Source organism: Bombus pascuorum, chromosome 17 (assembly GCF_905332965.1).
Source record: "Bombus pascuorum chromosome 17, iyBomPasc1.1, whole genome shotgun sequence".
NCBI lineage: Eukaryota > Metazoa > Arthropoda > Insecta > Hymenoptera > Apidae > Bombus > Bombus pascuorum.
Genome location: NC_083504.1, coordinates 2,082,174 through 2,103,383, shown reverse-complemented (window position 1 = coordinate 2,103,383; position 21,210 = coordinate 2,082,174). Strand labels below are relative to the sequence as shown.

Sequence of the window (21,210 nt, the reverse complement as noted above, 5' to 3'; positions counted from 1 at the left end):
AGAAATATGCGGATTTAGCTGCGTTTTCTTTCCCCTTTAGCAAGAGGACTAGAATTCCACTTCAGAAGCTCCTATTTCCATAGAAACTTGATTCTCTCCATTCCTTTTCCAAATTCCCTGTTAATAGACCCGTTGGTTTCTACAATTCGTTGTTCGAATTTGCCAGAGTTGTTTGCCTGTGCAACCCGGAGTTCGTTGTCCGGGGCAAAGTGGAAACTTCCTGTACTCGTCAGACAGGGCGTAGCGAGATCGTCGGACCGCGAAATCTCCTGAAAAGAAATTCAGTTTAAGCTCGCGTCACGTGTATGTTGTAAATAATGCTGCGAGATATCGTCTATTTTTATCGAGAAAGTACACCGAACGACCAATAACAAGGATTTAAATTACAAAAAGAAAAAGATGTAGCAAGTGGCGTCAGACGAATCGATGTATTACGAGAGAGAGCGAGAGCGAGAGCGAGAGAGAGAGAGAGAGAGAGAGAGAGAATAGCAATCAAACGTTGATTTAAATGCACAGAGTCGCTGTGACGATATACCAAAACGATGTTTATCTGATTAAATATAGGAATATAGAGATATTAAGAAGCATTAAACACGTCACGTTCTATTCCGAATGAACGAGGATGAAAGGCGATCCTAGTGTAATTAGCCAGTTCTAAGCAAGCAAGTGCACGAGTTTACAAGAACGTTCTACTAAGTGTGACATTATATTCCTTGACATTCTACCGATAATGTATATAGCCTGTGCGATAAGAACGTATTTGGGCACACTTCGATGATTATATTTATATTGATCGTAATGATCGATCAAGATACAATCGTGAAGTAAATTGAATCAATAAATAAATGTTTCGTAATTTACAATAACGTCGTGTTTCCTAAAAACAAAGAAAACATCGACATCCTTCCATCTAAAAATCTTATAGTATATAATTTTTTTTTTTTTTTTTTTTTTTTTTTTTTTTTTAAGAATCCAGTGATTCTCTTAATGACAATTTCTTATCTTATCGCGCATAGCCTAACTGGTTTTTAACAAACTATTATCATCGGTTTCGTTGCTCCGTCCATTTTACGTACTTAAGTTGCGCACATTTTCCTCCCCTTCCCCCCTCCTATTCGTCGTTATCGCGAACGTGAAAAATGAACATTTCGGTTATTATAGATTTATTATCTGGCGCATTCTTATCGGTTTTTCGCGCGATACATCATTTGAAGCAGGAAACAAACGATAGCCAGCCGAGTCGAGGTAAACTTGTTAGTTGACGGCGTTGACAGTATCTCATCCATATTACGTATGTAAAGTTGCGTGCATATATTTACCGGTTTCATGGAGAAGCCCGCATAATAAATCATTTCCCTTCGAAAAGGAATACACCGATCGGTGGAAAACGCGCGAGAAAAATAACGAGATAATGCCACGTATGAATCATTCTGATAAAGGCGACCAACGCGCATAACATCGCCTTTGATAGCGAACCCTCGGACGACTTAATGCCGCGAAAAAATTCAATTCTCCGTTATCTTGTGCACAAACGAAACGTCAATTTGTTACGAGGCAATCGTTTCACGCTGCGTGCCCCAATTTACCATCAACCACGGGAAATGGCTTTTCTAGCGCTATAGGGGTTCGTTAGAACTCTACATCAGTCAATTTAAGATTCGACGATGACCAGCACATTTTTACAAAAATTTTACGAACACTTCAGTGAAAGCGATACTCTTGAACGAAGGAAAAATGGCTAAATGGTAACGACTATTGTTCCCCAATTATCTAATTTCCAACGTTATCGCGAAGAAACTAAGAGAACGACTAAGTAACGATCGTTGTTAAAGAAATTCTTTAATTTCCAACGTTTGCACAGAGGAAGAAAAATGAAATACGTCCAAACATTACCATTTCTTGGTCATTCAATTTCCTGTGTCCTCGTGAAAAAGGAGTTAAGAAACAACCAAGTGCCAATGACTATCCTTCCTAAATTGCATAATTTCCGTCGTTCACATAATTTTTCAAGTCTATTCTCCTATATGTACACGTACCATTTTAAACATAAAACCCTATCACGAAATTCGGTACCATATCGATTTCTTATATGGGAACATTCGACGCATACGTAACGCAGTATTATGCTAGCAGTACAGTTTACAAGCATCGAGGGGACATTCTGTTGGGTAGCCTGGGCGCGAAAGGGGTTCTCCAACGGGTGCCGTTTCTCCTACATACGTACGCGCCCATGCGTGCAACACTGTGGCTGTTGCGCATGCGCGAACACGTGCGTGATTGCCGCAGCATGGACTGGGGATATGCCGCAGCAGCCTCGAAAAGAAGGGTGGCACCCGGAAAGCGAATGAGGGGCCGCCTGCACGACCCTGCCTCCGCCCATGCAACCAGCAGCCCAGCCAACAGCCGAGATAACCTGCTACCACCCAGGATCGAAAGTCAGACATGGCTCGTTGCTGCTTTCGTTTCATGTTTTCTGGAATAATCGCATCGCGGACAGGCGATGCGATGTTGTACGCGACGTTGGCATTGCGAATGGCCCGGAATTTTTTACCATTTGGACGAAAGTAGGCGTTTGTTAAACAAATGACATTTACAGTATATTTCCTTCGCGTTTTCAACTGTGCCGCCTTCGTTTCATCATTTTCGAGTATTTTCTACTCATCTGATCTTCGGAGAGCTCTCATTGCTGTATAATTTTGTGTCAAACTCTTCTCAGAACTGAAATTCAAAAAATGGCTGATAATTCTGAATATGTTGCTCTGCAGTTTTCGATGGTCGATGACTCGGGAATGATGGGAGGTTTGAGATGTATGGAATATAGAAATATTCCATAATGGAATTAGGAATGGCAGTGATTCGAATCCCGTGTTGCTGAAAATTGAGCATGTTTCAGTGCATACTATATTATATGATATTCCATCGGTCTGTAAAACATCTTCAATCCAATTAAGATTAATTCGGACACGTTGTACGATAGATCCATCACGAATTTCCAACTAGATTGTTTTGGGGTAAAAAGCAAAGGGAATCAGCAAGCGACACGATTACCAGCAAGGTTCTCGAGGAGGAAGGAAGCACACAAGAGCAGCTAATTGCAAGATCTATACACTAATCCGCTATCCACGGAGCGACCTACGTTCTCTTCCGGTCTTGAATACCCTTACAAGCCACTCTCGGATATAGATTGTGTTGGGCGTGAATTAAGGTAAATAGGCTGACCGGTTGATTGTTCTGAACTGGGTCTTTAACAGACTATATCGCTTAAATTACTTGGTAATTATTTGTCTCCATCGAAAGGAACTTCATATATTGTCAGGATCAGGTACAAAGCATTAGGAAAAAGTGAAACAAATTTTACTTTAAACGAAATACAGGCATTTGCAACAGAGTTAAGATAGAAGAAACATAAGAATACAGTTAGAGATAATATTAGGCACAGCAGACAGATGAGAGTATAGTAATTTAATTTGAGTATTCTTAGTTTTATAAATATAAGGAGCGCGAGAGAAACAGCACTAAAGCACTACATCGGTAGATTAAAAAATGGAAAATCTTGGAAGAACAACAGATACCTTCTTCCTATGTCACATTAAAAATCAAGGGACGATCTTTGTTGCAATTTCCTTCTGCTCATCCAACGTGTCCCTGGTCTCTTTGGGGCTGGGAACAGACAGCGACACTCTACGAACGCGAAATACCTTCCGGGCAGGTTATCAGATCCTCCTTACGATTCGTGACCCTATTTTCAGGCGGCGTTATGCCACCTACACGCCACGTTCCACATTCGTTGCGCCAAGACAAATGATCCGTATGCGTCGGTCATTTCGCCTCGCATCCGCCTGGCAATCGCGCGATCTACAAGCTGTACGATGTACGGTGTACAGTGGGTGGTCAGTGAATCGCTCGTTTGGCAAAGTACGGGGACAAACAACGTGAAATTCGCGCCTTGTCCCGCCCCCCAACACCCCCGCAGCTAAGATTTAACGGCTTTCTGACCACACACTTCGGTTGCGCAACATTGCTGCGACCCGTCTAACAAATGATTCGCTGGGAACCATCAACGTTGCACTATTTAAGTCGATTGCAACTTTGGCTTCGCGGGGAAATGCATTTTCTTTGACTCGTCTCAGCGTCGATCGACTTTTCTTATCGCAAGGTGACGCTATTGAAAAATTCTGCCTTTTGAGAATTGTAAATAACTTAAAATCCTTGCTTTAATGTAAAATTGAAAATTCGAAGGAAAAGGAACATTTAATTATGCTGGAAGCCATCAACGTTGCGATATTTAAATCGATTGCAACTTTGGCTTCGCGGGGAAATGCATTTTCTTTGACTCGTCTCAGCGTCGATCGACTTTTCTTATCGCAAGGTGACGCTATTAAAAAATTCTGCCTTTTGAGAATTGTAAATAACTTAAAATCCTTGCTTTAATGTAAAATTGAAAATTCGAAGGAAAAGGAACATTTAATTATGCTGGAAGCCATCAACGTTGCGATATTTAAATCGATTGCAACTTTGGCTTCGCGGAGAAATGCATTTTCTTTGACTCGTCTCAGCGTCAATCGATTTTTCTCATCGCAAAGTGAAACCATTGAAAAATTCTGCCTTTTGAGAATTTAAATAACTTAAAATCCTCGCTTTAATGTAAAATTGAAAATTTGAAGGAAAAGGAAATACTGGGAGCTATCAACGTTGCGATATTTAAATCGATTGCAACTTTGGCTTCGCGGGGAAATGCATTTTCTTTGACTCGTCTCAGCGTCGATTGATTTTTCTCATCGCAAGGTGACGCTATGGAAAAATTCTGCCTTTTGAGAATTTAAATAACTTAAAATCCTCGCTTTAATGTAAAATTGAAAATTCGAAAGAAAAGGAACATTTAATGATGCTGAGAGCCATCAACGTTGCGCTATTTAAATCGATTGCAACTTTGGCTTCGCGGGGAAATGCATTTTCTTTGACTCGTCTCAGCGTCGATTGATTTTTCTCATCGCAAGGTGACGCTATTGAAAAATTCTGCCTTTTGAGAATTTAAATAACTTAAAATACTCGTCTTAATGTAAAATTGAAAATTCGAAAGAAAAGGAACATTTAATTATGCATGGAAATATCAAGTTCAAAGTTCTCAGTTGAATTTCTGAAAAATATTTGACGAATGAATCGGAGGAGTTGGAATAATACTCCGTTGGAGTATTGGACAAGACTTCCTGGAGTTTTTGAGTAGATTGGAAGATTTATGATGAGACGTAACAAGGTTGCAGTTGAAGGTAGTGCGGTTGCAGCCAGCACTTCCTGTTGAGATAAGTGGACAGCTGAGGACTCGGGAAAGTGATTGCAGTTTGTGAAGCAAACGTTGTCTGACTTCGAAATTGCACGCCTACTGCATTCACCAAAACCGTACTTTACTGTCATTTTTCCAACTTTCTATAAACTTTTACTTTATCTCTTTTTCTATTTAGCTAAGTTTATCCACATAGGAAACGTGATGTTCAATATGGCTACTGGATAATTCATAGTTAGACTTGGTGTTCAGCTGCGCGGCGGTCGGTCGAATTTGAAAACAGCAAAAATGACGGGGATTCGAGCGATCCCCATTATGTATAATTGGAGGGGATTAACGAGTCACGACTCCATTTATCAGGGCTCGTAATTACAAAGCATCCCGCTTCTCTCTCTCTTTCGTGCCACCCCTTCTCGCCGTGGCGCGTTCATCGCGTCACTTTACGCTCGCTCCACCGACTGACTGACATCCCCCAGAGGCAGTTTCGCATCTCAAATACACATTAGGCTGTAACTAAAGATAACAGGAGCCCCGTGTCGTCGACGGGGGAGCACGGTGAAATTAGATTCGAAACCCGCAGACACCGCAGACACCTCGTCACCCTGTATTCGATCACCGCTGAGATGCTAATCGTAACTCCAGGAGACCTGGATCATTTTGCCGGAGAAACGATGGAAATATGTTTTGAAAATTGGCGGGAGTTGAGAACGATAGACGATCATGCGAATTGCTTGAAACCGTTCTTCTTGTTCTGTACAAACAATTATCTTGGACTTTGAAGAATAGTTAGCTATACATAAAGTAGTAATCAGATGCTAGAATTACTGAGTTGGAAAATACACAAGTAGACGTCTATTAATCGAACTGAATTAAATAACATTGAATAGAACATTGAACAAGATTATTATCAAATTTTCAAAAAGATGACGATATAGTCAAAAGACAACAGAATCAAGAAAAATGAACGTTGCTGTAGAAAGGTACATTTTGAACTTTACATTTAATTTACTTATCTCTGATTTAGTTAGTTTCGCGTATCATACTTGGTGTGCTTATTTATATAAAATTCTCGAAATTGTTACAATGTCATCAAGATAAGAATGTCTGGAATATTTAATAACGCATAAGCTATATTCAATAACTTCGTTGCAATGGAAGACAAAATCAGTTACAGTACTGGGACAATGTTTTTTTCTTTAACAGGGCAGTTAAACGAGTCCGGTGTTACTGCACAGTAGCAATCGTGGACACGCGCGGTTGATGCAGCGACCGAGCCGGAAAGTTAACACGGGCGGTCGCGTCGATCCTCGGAATTAATTAAAACCATCGAAACGAGGGGGACGTGTATTTTTATCTGGCTCGGTCTTGGTGACACATCTATCTCGAAGCTGCCGTATCACGTAAAAAAGACGAGTTCTGCTACCGCCTGCTACTGCTACCGTAAGTTTATCTTCACTGCCAATCCCAATGCATCCATTTATAAGTTTCCTTATAAGTATCGACTCGCGTCGTCTGTTGGCGATCAAATCTGGCTTCTGGATTGACAAGTGACTCGAACAAATCGTCGCTGATTGTTGTTAAAATGTTTCTTGTGTTGTGATTGCTCGCGATACTGGTTTTATGGAAGGATGAACCATGGTTCCATTAATCTGTAGCTCTTCGTAGTATCTTTCAAAGAATATCAATATCAGACTTTGAACAATAACGTTGAGCAACGAGTAGCAAGAAGAGCTGGAAATAAATCTCTAAATATACCTTCTTGCTTTACTAAGATTCAACTGAAATGAGCCACCTCATCCCCATCAGCCTTCGTTTCTTTCTCTACAGATCATTATCTCGACGAAACCGTTTTCTCTTCGCTTTCACGACGTTTCCAAGCTATCCGCTGTTCTGTCCACCATACTATCCTTCGCTAAAAAGAGCCAACAACGGCTGCAAGTCAACTTGACGAAACAACTTGCGAACGAGTCGCCGCGGCAACATCAGCCACCGCGAACCGCGCTATTACCAGGACTCGTCGACGGTACCTGTCGCTAGTCGCTGCCCCTGCGTGGATCAGCGGCCCGAGAAAAAGAATCAGAGCGACAGAGAGGCGACTACGTGTCCGTCGGCTAACAGATAGAGACGAAACGAGCAGCCTGGGCGGCGCAAAGACTTCGACTCGCAAGCCGCACGTTCATTAATCTTGATCGGATCAGTCGAGATAGCGGCGAGCTGTTTCGGAAACCCTCCCCCACCAGGCGTTCTCATCAAGTCCCCTAGTACCATCGTTTCAACCTCCTCTTCCTCCACCTCCACCTCCACCACCACCTCCTTCTTCATCTTCTTCTTCTTTCTCTTCTGGCTCGTATCCTCCATCCGCGTCTCGCAGCTCCTTTTTCTTTCTCCAACTCTTTCCTGGACCCTCCTCTGCACACCAAGGGTTCAGGGGCGCAAGAAAACCCCCAGGACGGATCGGTACCGCAGTGCCGACGACGGCCAGCCGTTTTAATTCCGGCTGAATCGACTGCCAATCCCCTTCCCTCGACCTCGTTCGCCCTCTCCCCTCTCTAGCCTGCATCGAGCCTTTATAATTCATTAAATTCTTTTTTCTTTCGTTGCACAACCTATTCGACGTGAACTCGGTGATCTTCTCTCTGTTCGTATGGTTGCATGTGCGGTGCTGTTGAGAGGAGAAGGTACGCTCGGGGTGACACTCCAGGTGTTGCGTGTTTACTGTACTTTGCTTGTGCAGGAATTTTCGTCCATCATTGATCAAGATAAACTCGTGATCTCCTTATTTGCTGGAAATAACAATGTTTGATGAGAAACAGGATGGATTCTTTGGTCGTTCTTAGGTGTAAGTTTTGTCAAGATTGAAATTTTTGTGAATGTTATTCTATAGAATTAATAGTTTGACTGCCACGTGAGTCATATATGACCCACGGTTTCTCCTGTGACGCCACGGTGATCATTGGAGATCAGAGCGCTTCAACCTCTTGCAATTGTAAAAATTGAATGAAAATTGACAGTTAGGGCATTTGGAATATAACCGATGAATAGAAGATACTTTGAAATAAAAAGTGTCCCTTTGAACGATTAAATGTTTTTATCAGAACATCAATAGAAAAAAAGAAACCAAATCTTGCATCTAACTGTACACTGTGTTTGCATACATATCTTTGAGGGGTAATCTACGAATATTATTATAAACACATCTTAGAAAATAATCGTGAATGCTGCTTTATAATCATATAATTGAGGTTAAAAAAGTAAACATACCTTACTGTTATATAAAGAATGAGCAAATACTGTTTACTAATATCTTCTACACGCTTCAAAAATATATTCTGCACGTTTTGCTTGCTACGAAACAACGAATGCGAATGGTTTGTTGAAATAAACAAAGCCTTGTTATAATACGTCGCTATCAGCTGTTAACAAGGCGCCATGTTGGTCACCCGTGACTACCAATAAGATAAACGGTCCATTGGGGAAGAACGTTATCTTACATCATCAATTTATTATTATTTTGCCATTATATGCTTTGAATAATAAAAATACTCCCGTGGCGTCCTCAACGAAACGTGTGATTTCAAAGTGTTAAATTATTTCTATTACAACCGAAGATTTTGAAAAGTTACCAACGCTACATACGACGTCATTGCAAAGTTATCTTCAATTCGTCTTGATGTCGCTTAAAACATCATATACATAATATAAGAAATAGATATTGACACGCAAAAACTGAATTAACGACCTTGAAATTATCTTCAGGGTATTGTCACAGATACTTTGTAGGTAAGTTAGATGCTGAATTTAAGCAAGACCCGGTATATAAATACGTGAACAAGACAGACAGAATATTGCCTACAATTATAGCAACCGATAATTACTAAAGCAGTACTTTTGTCCTTTTATATCCGCTTTCCTCAAATCCTTTTCATAAACCTCCAAAACATGTTGCATCGTACGAAACCGATGGGCAAATCCAAATACAATTGGCAGGCGATTTTCACATTTGAGAAAGCTAAAGCTGAAGGAAACATGTGGTCAAAGTGTTAACCCTTTCCATATTAATTCGTACTTTTCTAAGTTATTAATTAACCAAATGATAAGTACATGTTTGGTAAAGCACCTAAAATAATATATTCCTATCATTAATTTTTCTTTACCACAAAATAATTTTTCTTAGAGTAACATACACTTACCTGTGAATGCCAAAGGAAAGAAAAGGAATTTTTCGCGAAAAATGAAAAAAGTACCCCTATCACAGAGGATATGGCGAGGCAAAAAATACGTCGGAGCAGCAGCATAACAGCGGATAGCGGTGATCAGTGGGTAGCTCCTTTAATTTCACCAGGATCGCCTGTCAATCCTCCTTCATACCTGCTCCTTATAATTCATTAAAATTCTTTTTGCTTGCCTGAAAACGTGACGGATCTTGTTTTCAATTTAGTAGAGCCCCGACTGTGACTACCATAATGCCCCGCATGAGTTACCCGCGGAATAGCAATGAGTCTTCTCGACGGCTGGCTGGGAGTCGCGATCGGGATTCCTACGTAGAAACTCGTTTTCGGCCGCGGAGAATGAATTTTGAACGACGGGGAAATTAGAATTTTTGTTCCACCAGCGTCCCTCCACTCTTTTTTCTTCTTCTTGTATCTTGAATAATAAATGGCGCTATAAAAAAAAAATAAAAAAAAATAAAAATGTTAGACTTCGATATCGCGCTGAATGAAAAATCAATTAATTTCAGGTTATTTTCATTTGCTTGAAATGTACGAAAACATATTACTTTTATCTCGTTTCGTAATTATTTAATATTATATAGAGTTACGGTTGCAACATTGTAAATTGATTGTTCAAAGTATGACGTTGCTACGCAGTCGAACACGTGAAATTAATGAATTTGCGGTTTTTACGTCTGTTCTCACGAATTAATTTTGTTCTGTAGCATGACTTTCATATTTTACAAAGCGTTGCAAGGTTCCAGAAGGTCTGCTTTATCTTTCATCGGTGAGAAAATGTTGATTTTTCGGGGATCATGGCGTGAAAATAAAATGATCCGAACAAACCAGGTCCCAGGTTAAATTTGTTGCACGAAGATCCTATCATGTTATACGATATATACAGGGTGTAAATAGTAAATTTCGTGAGCTTCTCGGTGACACGTTTTATCAGTGGTTTACGTGGAACATAGGGAGTAGCCAGTGGCGAAACCCTCTTAGTCCTCGACAAGTATCCCCTTCGACACTAACCGAATTGGGCATTATCGCCCTTCGTGTAATTAATCCTGCGATTCCGTTAACCCAAGATGAAGAAGGATCAATATTAATCTCGTTGATCAAAAACCATCCCACTTCTGGACGAAGCCTAGAACTCTGTTCCATTTTCTATTACAATGTTTCTTACTCAAATTTTACCACTCAAAGACTAACATCAATTTTATAAGATTTATTTTAAACGTGTTTATAAGAAATTTCAATGTGGATAAGATAGAAAAATATAAAAATTTGGAAAATCTCTCTCTCTCCTGTTATAGTATTTACTTAGGTTCTACTTCATAAAAGTATAAAATGCAAGAAAATTCACAGTCTTCTTATGAGATATCAGATATCTGCGCCAATTTTTTGAATAAAATAGGAATAAAAAAGGAGCAGAAATTTGATACATGGTAAGACTAGTAAAATAAGGTTTTTGCAAATCTGACACGTTATCGACTGTTATCCAGAGCATCCAGGGCAATTCCTTTATCGCTTAATACGCCGTGACGACTTGAAATTAAACCCATCGCTCGTTCGACAAAAACATAATCCGACGATGGTAAAGAGGGAAATCGGACATCGGGGCAGGGAGGATCATAGCGGAGCGACCCGTGACGCGCATAGAATCGCCATTTCAAGCTCCTCTTCACAGCTGCTCTCTTTTTTCCATCGCTCCCATTGTGACAGCCCCTCTCGAGCACAAAGCGTGGACACGAGCTACGATTCTTCACAGTTACAGCTTAAAAAGTGTCTTAATCGTGGTGTACTGTCGTTTTAAACAAACTCCTAATCGCTCTTCAAAATGCCTTCGGACTATCTACGTTTGCTGCAGTTCAATTTTTTTCTCCTAACAAATATATTTCTATTCTTTTCTTCTTTTCTTGTCGTCCTACAACTTTGGAAAGTTTCGTGTGTCTTAAAGGACTCTGCGGTCTTCTCAGCGATTTGTCAATTTTCCCTGAACAGTGTCGTGCTCCAAATTAATGACAAAATTTTCGGGAAAAGGTCCGGACGAATGAATTGGATCCGTGACGCACGCATTCCGTTTCTCACGAGCTGTGGCTCCAGGATCGACCCTTCGATACAATTAAAAGAAGGGTCCGCCCTGGACTATTTGGTCCAGCCTACAACAACATCCTGCCGTACTCGTGCACCGGGATTGGACGAGGAAAGATCCTTTGACATTGGCCCACGGCCGAATTCCTGGACTATTATTAACACCCTGCTGTTTTCCGCTGACTACGTTTCGATTTTCATGGCTGCTGCTCATAGAGGGTAAGAGGATATTTCCTCTTCTTCAGGCAGAACTTCTGGAAAATTTAAGTTTCCGGTTGAATGCGTTTGTTTGATGGAAAAGAATGAATTAAATGGTAAAAATTAGAATTGGTATTTTCATTTTTTAATATAGAACGATATTAAGAGTATATTATTGTTAGTTTTAAAGATACAAATAAAGGATATGCAGTAACAGAAGAAAAGAAGCTCATAATTTTTCTTCTTTGGTTCCTTTGGTTTAATTTTCTTTTTTCTTCTTTTTTGATTCTTCTGAAAAATTGAATAAATATTAAAATAGTATGAGATGAATTTTTTTTGCAAAAATGTTGTACCAGGTGTGTAGATAGTTTGAAGAAAGGTGAGCAAACTTGAAATTGGACAAATTTCTGAAGAATATGCAGTAACAGAAGGAGAGAAGCTCATAATTTTTCTTCTTTGGTTCCTTTGGTTTAATTTCCCCTTTTCTTCTTTTTTGATTCTTCTGAAAAATTGAATAAATATTAAAATAATATGATGGATTTGTTTTGAAAAAATCTGGTACTGGGTGTGTAGATAGTTTGAAGAAAGGTGAACAAACTTGAAATTGGACAAATTTCTGAAGGATACTCAATAATAGAAGAAAAGAAGCTCATAATCTTTCTTCTTTGGTTCCTTCGGTTTAATTTCCTTTTTTCTTCTTTTTTGATTTTTCTGAAAAATTGAATAAATATTAAAATAACATGAGATGAATTTGTTTTGAAAAAATGTTGTACCAGGTGTGTAGATAATTTGACGAAAGTGGAACAAACTTGGTACAAATTTCCAAAGGATACTCAATAACAGAAGAAAAGAAGTTCATAATTTCTCTTCTTTGGTTCCTTTGGCTCCTCAATTTCCTTTTTCTTCTTTTTTGATTCTTCTAAAAAATTGAATAAATATTAAACTAATGTGCGATGAATTTGATTTGAAAAAATGTTGTAGCAGGTGTGTAGATAGTTTGACGAAAGGTGAACAAACTTGAAATTGGACAAATTTCTGAAGGATACTCAATAATAGAAGAAAAGAAGCTCATAATCTTTCTTCTTTGGTTCCTTCGGTTTAATTTCCTTTTTTCTTCTTTTTTGATTTTTCTGAAAAATTGAATAAATATTAAAATAACATGAGATGAATTTGTTTTGAAAAAATGTTGTACCAGGTGTGTAGATAATTTGACGAAAGGGGAAGGAACTTGAAATCGGACAAATTTCTTCGATCGGTTGCGTTAATTAGCCAAGGCGAAATTGTCAATTTCATCGTGTTACGTAAATAATGAGCTGGCCCGTAAACAAGCTCTGATAGATGCTTAAAACAAACCCTTAATTGAATTCACACTTAGTCATTCCGGTTCGCTCGAAAACCGACGAGTCATCCGGCACTGATTTTTTCCCTCCTCCCTTTGCCCTCTTGTTTCCACCAATTTACCCCCGCAGCGCGATTTCTGTCAATAAAACTAGTTTCCACTGCCAAACCAGCGAATTCCTTTGCAATTTTCCTTCCAAGTGGCTAATATCTTAATTCATTGATTCCATTGGCTCTCCAATTCAATCGATTATTATTATTTCTTCATTCTGTAAAAAGTTATCATAATGTAAAAAAAAAAAGAAAGAAAAATGTGTTTAAAAATATACGCACATACCGCAGCAATAAGTTTAATTTTTTTATCCAGACGCAGGCCTCGTACAAGTCTGACAGCTGTTACATTGTGATTTTGCGTATGTTGTATTCCAGAAGGCCTTATCGCAGCCGCTATTGCTCGCCCCCGAACCGTTACATTATTCATGTTTAATATCATCAAGTATTTCATCCCTCTGGACAAAAGGCATCCAGCCATCGCTGACGGCGATGTTAATATCGCCAACATGGATGCGTCTATTGCCATAACAGTATCGCGAACAATCGAAGAACCAGCTGTCATATTAAAGAAATTGCTTTCGAAATATATCTTTCGAATATTGAAAAATTAAAAAATCAAAGAATCGATGCTAAAAAAATATCCTTTGCCTTTTTTCTTCCTCGATTATTTGAAACATTTGTATAGATACGTACGCATTTATTATTATTATAATATCGCAAAAGATCGAGAAAATAGCTTTGATAAAAAAGCAGCTATTTCTAGGATATGTCTTTTGAATAATAATATTTCGAAGATCATGAAGTTGTTTCCAGAAGAAATTTCTTCAATTCTTTTTTGTTAAATAACGAACAAGATTGGTAAACACATTGTCCAATGCTATAAAAGCGACGCAAATAATTGAAAAAGTAGCTTTATTAATAAATAAACTGGTCCTAGGATAATATATTCGAATAATATTTCGAAAATCACGAAGTTGTTTCCAGAAGAAATTTCTACAATTCTTTTTTGTTCAATAACGAGCAAGATTGGTAAACACATTGTTCATTCCTATAAAAGCGACGCAAACAATTGAAGAAGTAGCTTTATTAATAAATAAACTGGTCCTAGGATAATATATTCGAATAATATTTCGAAGACCATGAAGTTGTTTCCAGAAGAAATTTCATCAATTCTTTTTTGTTCAATAACAAGTAAGATTGGTAAACACATTGTTCATTCCTATAAAAGCGACGCAAACAATTGAAGAAGTAGCTTTATTAATGAATAAACTGATCCTAGAATGATATATTCGAATAATATTTCGAAATCCATGAAGTTGTTTCCAGAAGAAATTTCTTCAATTCTTTTTTGTTCAATAACAAGTAAGATTGGTAAACACATTGTTCATTCCTATAAAAGCGACGCAAACAATTGAAGAAGTAGCTTTATTAATGAATAAACTGATCCTAGAATGATATATTCTAATAATATTTCGAAATCCATGAAGTTGTTTCCAGAAGAAATTTCTTCAATTTTTTTTTATTGACTGACTAGCAAAATTGGTAAACACATTGTTCATTTCTATAAAAGCGACGCAAACAATTGAAAAAGTAGCTTTATTAATAAATAAACTGATCCTAGAATAATATTTTCGAATAATATTTCGAAACTCATGAAGTTGTTTCCAGAAGAAATTTCTTCAATTTTTTTTATTGAATGACGAGCAAAATTCTTAAATAGATTGTGCAATGCTATAAAAGCAACGCAAACAAATGAAAAAGTAGCTTTGTTAATAAATAAACTGGTCCTAGAATAATATTTTCGAATAATATTTCGAAACCCACGAAGTTGTTTCCAGAAGAAATTTCTTCAATTCTTTTTTATTAAATGACAAACAAGATTGGTAAACACATTGTCCAATGCTATAAAAGCAACGCAAACAATTGAAGAAGTAGCTTTATTAATAAGTAAACTGATCCTAGAATAATATTTTCGAATAATATTTGGAAAACTATGAAGTTGCTTTTGGAAAAAGGTTGTTTGGGCTTTTCTTCGCGCGATGATTAGCAGAATTCGTGGTCTTACCATGATCGTGCAACCTCGTGCTTTCTATTTATACGAAGTTTGCAGGAAATGACTATCCACAGAACCGCAATCTACTCAGAAATCAGCAGGCATGTTAAGAAGACAAATATGAAACAAATTATGTAGCAACGATTAAGTTAGATACTACTTAAATTACAGTATCACGTACAGGCGCATGCTGCACGTTATATTTGCGTAACATACTGTTATTCAGAGCTCTAGGTAGCGCTTTAATTTACCTAATTACCATCATCTTTAAATAATCATTAGCACCTTCTACTCCATCAATCGTAACAGGATTGTGATAATCTGTACCATCAGCTAATTATGATCTTCTAACCGCTTCTACGTGCATTACTTTTAACGTAATGTTGCTAATAAGACAACCATGTTATAGACAGTGATTCCTGAATACACAGATTTCGTACTGCTATCTTATGACATAAGATGTATTAAGTATATAACTGTAATTCTATTATACAATATGAACCGATTAAGGAAAGTAATTATAGCTGCAAGTTCCTTTCATATTGTAAGATCATTTCATGAAACGTATTATCTATCAGTTTGAAACGTGGAACGTGTTATCTCAGTTTTATAATAGTGATTAAGAAAATAATTGTTTTTGATTAAGAAAAATAATTGTTACTTCAGACATTAATATTTATCACTTGTGAAAGAAGAATTGTTTCATTCATAGATAAAAACTATAGTAATTACTATCACGAAACGTCCAAATCTATGCAGAACATAAAACACATTTTCTAAAAATTACAATTTCAAAAAATACAACTCCTCCTCGTACTCCAAATTTGTTACTTTCAAACTGCGGATGTTTATACAGATTCATATTATTATAAAATAGTTTCTAAGTTGAGATTTGCTTCATTCGTTAAATTTAACAATGAACGTTGCACTGCGAATATTTCATATTGTAAATTCTTCTGATACATTAAACACTATCCACATTCTGTACATTCTTATATCCTTAAATCCTCATGAATATGAAAACGTGCAATGTATTAATATTCAACCATACGCAATCTGATTCTCTCAAACAACCTCAATTTCGTTCGTTCCATCAACGATTCTGTAACGACCATCGCACTCGACCAACGCCATTCGATCACGCGAATATTGCGGATTGCAAGTTTGTAGAAACAGCTGAAGCATTTAATCCGGGGTGTGTCAAAGAAAACGCGGAAATAGAGTCGGGGAGAAGAGGGCGCCGGGACCGAACGCTGTCAGCGTCGTGGCGTCGCCAGGGACGCGTCGCCATCCCCATATCCCATCAGGTTCGCCCTCCTTCCCGCCTCACCGTCTCCCTTCCTTCACAAAGGGGTTGATGGTGGCTCCGGATCATTCACGGCCGCCGAACGCCGACAATACGCCGGAAATTTCAACGAAACGCTCGCAGCCCCGTTGATTTCCGCGGGGAGTACCGCTGCCTCTGTCTTCGTTCCGCCTGCCAGTCTTTTCCACTCTTGCTGACTTCGTCACCGTCGTCGAACGATGGCCGCACTGTCGAATCATCGTTCAATTCTACTAGAACATTATTTTGGACACGATATTGGCTGGCGAAAATGGTAACAAGAGGAACATCAAAGGGGTGGTTTATTGTTCTGCGGTTATCAAACGATTGTTCCATGTGACAAAGAGCAGAGTTTGGTGAGTGGAACCAGCAGATGGTTTATTCTGTCTAGTTACTTTGGTAGAAGTTGGAACGCAGGTTCTTCTGATGTATGAGCTAGAGATTTGGATTTTTTAATAAATTTTTGTAAAGCGAGTGACATTGGTGAGTTTTGTATTTTGTTGAGAAATAAGGACGTTTATTGAGAAAATAGTCGATTCGAAATTTTTGCATATTAGTAGCGAAGGATACGTGAAAAATTGAGATAACTAGATAATATTTATCTGAACGTCATTTTAAAGCGTCATTCCTTTCAGAATGTATCAAATAGCGACGGGATTTCAAAGACGTTGTACGTGGAATAATTTACTCTTTTAGCTTTTTGAGTCCATATTTCGTGACAAAAGTTGTTTATTTAATTGGTAGATACGAATAAAACTTCCGGATCGTTGAAATCGAAAGGAAGAAATGCAATTATTAAGATCGACGGCGATCGGATATTGAAGAAAAGCAGGATCAGGGCAAGATATCGATAAGTGATTTAGATAAGCGGAAGAGGAGTCGATAGAGTCAAAGTCATCGTGCTTGGAGCAGGCACTGACTGATTTCTTCCTCTGTTCCCGTGACTTCTTCATTTCTTACGACTGCTGCCTTGGACAGGTTCATTTAACGCGGAGGACACGAAACTCTACACTCTATGAAGAAGAAGAAGAAAAACTAAATAAAATTAAATACCTTCAATTAAGTAAAATAATGATAAACAAAACGTTAAACGTCAGGCGATCAAGCTGTAACTCTTAAACAAACCTTTATAATATAATTCAGCTCTTAGGAAAAACCGTACAATATACCTTACTATATACACACTTTCGCAATTACTTAACATTTCCCGGTATTGAAACAAACATATTGTTCCAAGATTCCTGAAACGGGGTTAATATCTTCTAAACTCGAGTCTGATCTATTTTACCAAATGCAAGAAGCTGTGCAGTATCCGTTAGACTGAGTTCGTTGTAGAATTATTTAAAACTTGTCTTCTCTTTATTCCTCCCTCGAGAATGCTCATCTTCTGTCGAACTGAGCCCAACGCTGGTGCGTCGAACAAGAGAATCTCGAGGAAAAACGGCGAAAACCAGCTGGAGGCAGCGTTGGAAATAGTCGATGGATAATCAGCGGTGGCCACGAGAAGGGAGAACGAGGATGAAGAACTATGGAAGAAAGTTGGCAGGCAGTCAGATTGCAAGTAGAGAATAAGAGAGAAAGAAAGAGAGAGGGCAGTTGCGGCAGCAGCAACCGCGGCAGCAACGTCAGCGGCAACAGCAGGGGTTGCTGAAAGAGAGAACGATACCAGAGGGAAGAGAAAACGTGGTGGCCGTCCAGGGAAGAGAGGAACGGACGATAGACAAGGAGAACCCAGCGAGTTTACGGCGGGGGAGAAGAGGGAAAAGAGAGGAGAGCGGTGTACGGTGCATGGCTCTCTGTTGCGATCATTAATCACATTCTCGTGTCATGGCTAGCACCGCGCCGCCAGGGGTACCATAGTAAGGGTATACGCTAGTGGTATGAGACTACTAAAGGGAGGACCAGGATACTGCCGCTCTTCTGATCATGAACACCGTGGCTGCCTTCCTCTGCGAGGCCGCCAACCAACGCTACGATTACCGTTATCGTTCCTCTCGAGAACCTGGAACTGGAGTATCGTTGCAAAAATACAGGTCTAATTGGGTACAGCGTTTACCCTTTGATAGGAAGCTTTCGTTTCCTGGCGACGCGGTAGTAAGTACACATTGTACTTTCAGCATTTTTCTGTGTGATAATTTCATAATTTACAATATTGGTGCTCTAACATTTTGGATACTATACATATATATATTGAATTACAGAGCATTTTATTGATATAAATAACCACATAATCGTTAATGTTAGCTTTTCATTCCTGTTCTCTTTCCAAAAATCTTCCTTTCATATGAAATATGTTAATTCAAGGTGTAATTTGAATACATTATATGAATTATATATATATGTAATTCAAGATGTAGTTTGAATTATATATATATATATATATGATTCATGTAATGTATTCAAATTCAAATGTTCTCTTTCCAAAAATCATTTTAGAATATGAAATATGTTAATTCAAGATGTTATTTGAATACATTATATGAATTATATATATATATATAATTGTGGTTATTATTGTGGTATTAACATTATTGTGGTATTAACATTATTGTGGTATTATTGTGGTTATAATTGTGGTATCAACATATTACATGAATTATATATATATATATATAAAATTCATGTAATATGTTAATACCACAACTATAACCATATATTATAGTTTGAATTACATATTGAATTAACATATTTCATATCAAAAGAAGAAGATTTTGGAAAGAGAAAAAAGAAAAAAAAAAATGAAAAGCTAACATTATAGATTCTTCCTAAGAAACTCGACAAATATCGATCTTTGCATCAAATTACAAAATTTTACCCAAGTTGCAAGAATTCTAGCTGTCGAACAGACAAACCTTTCTATTGGCAATTTTCGTACAAAGGGAAAATGTCAGGGGATGGAAAGACCAGCGGGTTTCACGTCGAAGCTTCCGTTTTGAAAAGCTGGCACACGACGTGGGGTTTATGCATCTTTTCACCGATCTTTCTCAGTTCTGACCGCATCAAAACAATGTCGACCGTGGAATTGTTTCGCTTTTAACCCTTTAGTCGGGTCTCGGGACAAGGATGGTTATAAATAAGTCGCGCTTCTGCCACGAGAGGATTTATCCGCACGTGCAGGTACTTTGCTAATTGCCGTGACGAGACTAGAAAGTTGATAGAAAGAGTTCCGCCGTTCTCTATTAACGAGAAAGGTGTCCGGTTGCCTTTTCCTCGACAGTTTCCTACTTTTCGCTTCCAGTCTGTGTAATGACTTTAGTCGATGCTTCTAGAAAGTGTCAAGATGGAAATTTAACATTATATTTAATTATTTGTATATACCTAGATCCAATTAAAATAATATGACAAACATAAATACGTAAATATAATCTTGATCCCATGTCAACATCGCTGATCATCAAGTTTGTCAACAGAGCACTTGTATACTTTCAGTAATTACCAAAAACAACAGAATCTCAAAATCTGAAAACCACCTAGTGTTAATTTTAAATGCAAATTCAAATTTACATTACATTTGAATATAAATTTAAATTCAAATTTCGTACCTTAACTGTATGGACCGGGCACATGACCTTCATTTCTGTTATATCAGCGTTGCTTACACTGTCCATCTTATTAACATTCGCAGCGTAATACCGAAAGTCGGCACACTTAACGAACACAAACTTCTATACGAATCGAACAAAATGCTTCGAATCGAAAAAGCATCCCTTGAAGATACACAGAATCGAAGCTTCTATAAACTACACGTCAGCCATGTCAAGATACAAGGGAAGTGTATAATTATCATTGTCAGTGTTACTGTGCGAAAGCAGTCCTGGAACAACGGCGGAAACTGTATGCGTGATTCCAGGTCCAAGTTCTAATTACCTGCAGATAAGTATCAGCCGGCCGTCCGCAAATGGCGTGCTCCTGCAGCGACGTCTGAGAGCTCGTCAGTCAAACACGTCAGCTATGCCCGGATGTTATCGTGCCAGCGTAATAACCTTTGTGTCACGCTTACCGGTAACTATGATGCTCTCTAAACGTCGAAGGAAGAGAAACGCGATTCCGATGCATTGATACCTTCCTCTCGCAACGATTCAAACGCTATCGCACGCTGGGGAACAGTTTTCCTTGTCGTAGGTATTTCCAGAATCTTATGTACATTGTTTACATAATTTTACATTGATCCGTCAACTCGGTGTATTTTTCATTTAATACATTACTACTTTCAGGTTCGGTTTCTTTATTCTTTTTTTTTTTTTTTTTTATTTTGGTTATTTTACAATTTGTCCTTATGGACATTTGGTAAAGTGTTATATCTTATTGGTGAAGAAAAAAAAAAATAAAATAAAAATAAATATAGCATGTGGGCGGCTACCCCCATCGGGGTGCCAGCTTCGTTTTTTCTAAGTTATATCTTTTATGAAGTATTTTATGACACACAAAAGGAACAAAAATATACAAAATTTGGAAGGAACATTTATAACTTTTGTGGTCTTAAATTATTATGAAAATTATTTGTTAAACGTATGTAAATAATAAAAATTCTCTTAACAGTGAATATGCAAAAGGAATGTAAAGGTTATTCGGTGTATGTGGAATTAAAGAAACGCGTGGGCAAATTGTAAGGTATTGTAAGTATATATATATTGTGAATATTAAAGTACAAAGTGTGGAA

The 21,210-nt window shown here is 38.1% G+C and overlaps 2 long non-coding RNA genes across 4 annotated transcripts in view; both read right to left on the bottom strand.

Annotated features, from left to right (window-relative positions):
* LOC132915540 (uncharacterized) overlaps positions 1–21,210 on the bottom strand; it is a 289,361-nt gene that overhangs the window by 26,744 nt on the left and 241,407 nt on the right. The window contains exons 1-2 of one of the 2 annotated variants that reach the window (XR_009659894.1): positions 8,729–9,163; positions 8,573–8,626 (exon numbers count right to left, since the gene is read on the bottom strand). This is a non-coding gene — a long non-coding RNA (uncharacterized LOC132915540). Of the gene's footprint in view, positions 1–8,572; positions 8,627–8,728; positions 9,164–21,210 lie in introns of those variants that run through there. The other variant, XR_009659892.1, reaches the window with a different exon arrangement.
* On the bottom strand, positions 17,876–20,555 carry LOC132915433 (uncharacterized). Of its 2 annotated transcripts, XR_009659867.1 has the most exons (4): positions 20,418–20,555; positions 19,906–20,364; positions 19,426–19,815; positions 17,876–18,076 (listed from the first exon to the last, which is right to left on the bottom strand). It is a non-coding gene; the product is annotated as an uncharacterized LOC132915433 (long non-coding RNA). The 2 variants fall into 2 exon arrangements; XR_009659866.1 differs by lacking the exon at positions 17,876–18,076 and having other exon boundaries at positions 19,380–19,815; positions 19,906–20,555.